Consider the following 5,610-nt stretch of genomic DNA (forward strand, 5'->3'; position numbering starts at 1 on the left):
CCGCTGAAACAACTCTGTAAATAATATAGCTCTGAGCTGCTACACTACCCATGCATGGAAATACAGAGTTGCTCCAGCCTGTCAGACCCGAGTTGCTCTGAAGATCAAGATTCAGAAAGAATAACTGAAACTCGCAAATCTTGGCTACTCTATTGGACGAATTCAAGGGTTCTAGCGCGATACAAGAAAAACATAAGGCCAACCAGGAACACCAGCGGTTAAAGGCGAAACCCTAATACAAGAGAGATACCCAGGGAGTTCTAGGAACGCGGCTTTATAGCCTTAAAACTTGGCGGAAAAAGAAGGAAACACAAAATGGAGTAGTTGGCTCTCTGAAGGCTCGCCCGGAACCGTTAGGTGCTGATCAGACGCCATCTGGGTCTTCATAACTAGCAAAGCGGTACAGAGACAGGAGGAGCGTCAGAGTTGTCTCGTTCAAACTTAACTGAATCGACCATGCAGTGTTGAATTCTTCAGAGAACATATACTTGGGTCTTGACACAGCCTTGCCATCTTAGCGAGTAGTATATGGTTGTGCCATCTTAGCGAGTCATGGTAACAATACCAAAACCGAAACAACTAAAAGTATAAGAGTTTGTTCTGTTCATAAACATATGGAATCCAACTAAAATTGTAGTAATCAGCACATTCAAACAAGAAAACCCAGCAGTCACATCTAAAAGAAAGGTAGATGGCTAGTCTCTTAACTGAGAAAGGCTAGTCTATCATCACCCAGACGATAACAACCACAAACCAGCATTTCAAGCTTCCTAGAAATATCTCTCCTTGACTGCTTCCAAGACTCCCAGAAACTTCCTGTGGGATAAGGACCACACAAAAAATGCTTGACTGACTCTGCCTTTTCCCAGCGTTCTGATGTACCTTGCCCAAGGCAAACTCATCCACTTCTTTGCTTCCATATCCCAGTTCCATAGCTCTCTGCAGGAATGGATCCCCTTCCCATACACACAATGATCTGCCTTGTATGTTGGTCATTTTGGTTATTCCCGTTCTGTGCATCATCCGGCAGCCGCCTTCTTCCCGACAAGCCGCTTTCTGCTGGAAGCACCATCACCTCCGATGACGGCACTTTTGCCCTGGGGTTCTTCTCCCCGTCCAGCTCTGGCATAAAACATTACTACGTCGGCATATGGTACAAGAACATACCCCAAGACAACATTGTGTGGGTTGCCAACCGTGCTATGCCGATCGCCGATCCTTCTTCTGCAACACTCGCCTTAACAAAAGAATTCAATCTCGCCTTGTCAGACACCAACGGCCAGCTTCTCTGGACGACAAACATCAGTGCTACAGGAAATTCATCGTCAGAGGCAACTGGTGGAGAAGCCATGCTTGATAACAATGGGAATTTTATCCTTCGGTCATCAAAAGGCATCATCTTATGGCAAAGCTTCCAGGTATGAACCTCAGGATCACCCACAGGACGCATGCACTACAACGGCTCATCTCTTGGCGAAACCCCCAAGACCCATCCCCAGGTAACTTCTCATATGGTGCAGACCCTGATGAGTTTCGGCAGCGTTTTATATGGAATGGCTCAACACCATACCGGCGAAGTTCAGTATGGAATAACAATTTGGTAGTCGGGCAGTATGTCGAGAATATCAAGTCCACAATTTACTATACACTGCAAACTATTGATGATGAGGTATACATTTCCTATGGACTACCAGTACCAAGTGTCTCATTAGTGCTAATGAAGATGGACTACTCAGGCAAGCTAAATACATGAGTATGGAATAGCAATATGTCCATATTGACTGACCTGACGTCACAACCTAACCAAGAATGCAACAAATTTGGTTACTGTGGTCCATTTGGTTACTGCGACAACACACAGCCCATTGTGACATGCAAGTGTATTGATGGATTTGAGCCAAACAACAAACAAGACTGGACGGCCCGCAGGTTTTCGCAGGGATGCCACCGGATGGAAGCACTAAGATGTGGTCAAGGGGATGGCTTCTTAAATACGTCAAACATGAAGGTTCCTGACCAGTTCGTTTTTGTCAAGAATAGAAGCTTAGATGAATGCATAGCAGAATGCACCAGCAACTGCTCCTGCACGGCGTATGCTTACGCCAATATGAGCACCAAGTTTATGAATGGCGATGAAACTAGGTGCCTATTATGGATTGGAGATTTGATTGACACAGAAGCTAATTGGACAAGGGGAAAACCTCTACATCCGGATTAATGGATTGAGTGGTACACTTTACTGTTTCTATTTCTCTGCTTGTGTTAATAAATATACCCTCTATTTTGCGAGTCCAGTCGAGCTCCAGTAATATCCCCATTAATGCTATCTACAATGTCAGTACAAGTAAAGTTTAAATTAATAGTGGCGGGTGAATCACTACAATCTGTTTTATATGAGAACACAATAGCTTATCCAATTGGAGGGTGCAGGTTAGCAGCCATTGGATGAAGAATGAAAATATGAGCATGCAGGAGTTGGCAATACTGCAAATCTAGTTTTATAAAGTTAGTTAGTATGTAAAACACATTCGTCGGAATAATTTATCAAGGAACTGCTTCTAATACATGTTTCAGACATCTGAGGTGTCTGGAAACATTTGGCCAGCCGCCAACACAGTTGTTCCAAAGTCTTTATATATCCAATCTCAGTCAATGTATAGGAAGTGAGCCTAGCTCACAAGGGCGGGAGAGTGAATGTACCGCACCACCACCCTGGTTTGAGTCCTATTTCTTTGGAGCTTGAATTTGCGCTGCTATCTACCTCTTACAAGTTCATACAATCCAAGTCAATATACAAGATATACATACTTACAGAAGGAAACCTTCATGTTCCGGCATAAGTTGTCTATGCAATCTGATTATATTGAATAAAAAATTTGTCTTGACTACCACTCCATCCAGACCAACAAAACATGTTGTGCAGGATTCTAATTTTAACTATCAAGCAGAAGTTTTTGTATGTCCCAAATGTTACCATACTCGTGATGAAGCTGTTCACGTGAGAAATAGATTGCTTGAGATTCAAGACAAAGTGCATGTAGTTCATACTTGTAAGAAACATTTGGCTTCTGAAACTAACTATCTAGCAAATGTTTAAATCGTGGTTGCTTACAGAAAGAATTTTGGCAGGTAAAGAGCGGAAGAGCGCTATTCTAAAAATTGCACTGCCGGTCTTGTCATGTTTGCTCGTAATCATCTGCGTGTGCTTTGTTTGGATATGCAACTTTGGAGGTAGAACACAGTTCCATACTTTTCTCATTGTAATTTTCCTCAATCATGTTTCTAGGTGCTATTCCATATTTCTATGTGCTATGTTCCTTTATTATAATTTGTGCATCAATGTTCCTGATAGGCAAACAAAGAAACAAGAAAATTTGGAAGAAACTGATGTCAGGAACTTCGAGCACTTTTGCTGAGCTTCGCGATGTAAACTTGAAGTATGCTTTTATTAGCTTCAAAGAAATTGTACTTGCAACAAACAAATTCTCTAACTCCAACATGCTTGGACATGGAGGTTTTGGCAACGTCTACAAGGTAACGTGAAAGTTTCTCTTATAGAGCAACATAATTGTATTTCCATCATGTTTGACCTAAAAGTATGCAATTGCCAGGGGACATTAGAAAATGGTACAGAAATTGCCGTGAAAAGGCTAAGTAAGGGTTCTGGCCAGGGAACACTGGAATTCAGAAATGAAGTAATACTCATTGCGAAGTTGCAGCACAAAAACTTGGTTAGGCTTCTCGGTTTCTGCATCCATGGAGATGAGAAACTATTGATATATGAATACTTGCCTAAAAAAAGTCTGGACGCCATGCTTTTCAGTATGTCCTGCTTACACCTTGCCAAATTTCAGTAAGTAATGAAATCAACCAGTGAGACTGATGTTATCTCTCAATTGGTGCTATTGGTAGCAGATGCCACAAGAAAATCAATGCTTGATTGGCCAATAAGATTCGAGATAATCAAATGGGTAGCTAGAGGACTTCTTTATCTTCATCAAGATTCAAGGTTGAAGATAATTCACAGGGATCTCAAAGCAAGCAACATATTATTAGATGCCGAAATGAGCCCTAAGATATCTGATTTTGGTATGGCGAGGATATTTGGCGGCAATCAGCAGCAAGAAAATACCAACCGTGTTGTTGGCACATAGTAAGTGATACACTGCATGAATTATCTTTATGCACTATTCTTGTGGTTTACCAAAATTACAAAAATTATGTTCTGTATTCAAACAACGGTTACATGTCGCCTGAATATGCTTTGAAAGGAGTGTTTTCTGTCAAGTCTGATGTATATAGCTTTGGAGTTTTGATACTAGAGATTGTGAGTGGCTCAAAGATCAGCTCTGTGCACCTAAAAGCAGACTTCTCCAGCATTATAGCCTATGTAAGTACTATGACATGTTTGAATTTCTACAATTACAGTAAATATATGCATCCTGAAAGGAATAAGAATGGATGCAGGCAGTGGCGGTTCCACCAGGGAGGCTTCAATAGGCTTAAGCCTACCCTCCAAAATCCTATTTAAGCTAAACATACCACTTGACAAGTATATTCTGGTGCTTTACATGCAACAATTGCAATGCATTTGCTAATTAGACTCAGAAAATGTGTGTTTTAAGCCTACCCTCCAATGTCCTGCTAAATTCGCCACTGGATGCAGGCATGGAGCTTATGAAAGGATGGGGACACAAAGGATTTTATTGACTCGTCAGTTGTCGGGACTTGTTCTCTTAATGAAACTATACGGTGCATCCATATTGGACTCCTATGTGTTCAAGGCAGCCCAAATGCGCGGCCACTCATGTCATCAGTCCTGTCCTTTCTGGAGAATGGAGATATATCACTTCTACCTCCAAAAGAGCCTATGTATTTTGCAGAAAATAGCTATGATACTGATGGATTAGCAAAAAATACTGTGAATTGTGCAAGTAACATGAGCATTACAGTACTAGATGGACGCTAGCCCTATCAATCAAATTTATGTATATTTGTAGGTACTTTTTACAACTGTATGTCGGATAAGAAACTGGTATTTGTATTGAAGAACAAAAAACTTTGTTTTAATATAGATGATGTATTTCAACTCTGGTAGCTCCCATAACAAATGGGAGAGGTCTAAATGTTCTTACTAAAGACGCTTCTCACTAAGAATTTTGGATACATAAAAGAGGGCCAATTTAACCAGTTAAATTTGTATGCTTACAGAAAGGATATTAGAAGTTTATATTTCTTAATTTAGCATGGAATATGTCTCTTAGTTACTATGGAATCATTTATAAGTACAAGCATGGAAGTAAAAAAGTAGCCATAGTTATCAAATAGGCCACTTAATTGTGTCAGATTAAACGGTGTAGAAAGGCAACTTTAAACCACATTAGAAAATGTACGCAATGCTTAAAGTATACTACAATATAACCCTTAACTAAACAACTTGCATCGATCTAGAAACAAGAAACTTATGTAGGAGAATGTGAAGCATCAACAACACTGAGGTTATGTGCCGCCTCTTTATTGAGTTATAAGCCCCCTGCCACCCCCACCCCTGGGCGTGCAACACACTTGTTAACAGAAATAAGAAACTTCCGTAGGAGAGGAGAATGTGAT

The 5,610-nt window shown here is 40.8% G+C and overlaps 1 pseudogene; it reads left to right on the forward strand.

Annotated features, from left to right (window-relative positions):
- Positions 1-897: 897 nt before the first annotated feature.
- LOC123139851 (G-type lectin S-receptor-like serine/threonine-protein kinase B120) lies at positions 898-5,089 on the forward strand (annotated as a pseudogene).
- Positions 5,090-5,610: the final 521 nt, after the last annotated feature.

The sequence above is a fragment of the Triticum aestivum genome, chromosome 6B (assembly GCF_018294505.1).
Source record: "Triticum aestivum cultivar Chinese Spring chromosome 6B, IWGSC CS RefSeq v2.1, whole genome shotgun sequence".
Taxonomy (NCBI): Eukaryota; Viridiplantae; Streptophyta; class Magnoliopsida; order Poales; family Poaceae; genus Triticum; species Triticum aestivum.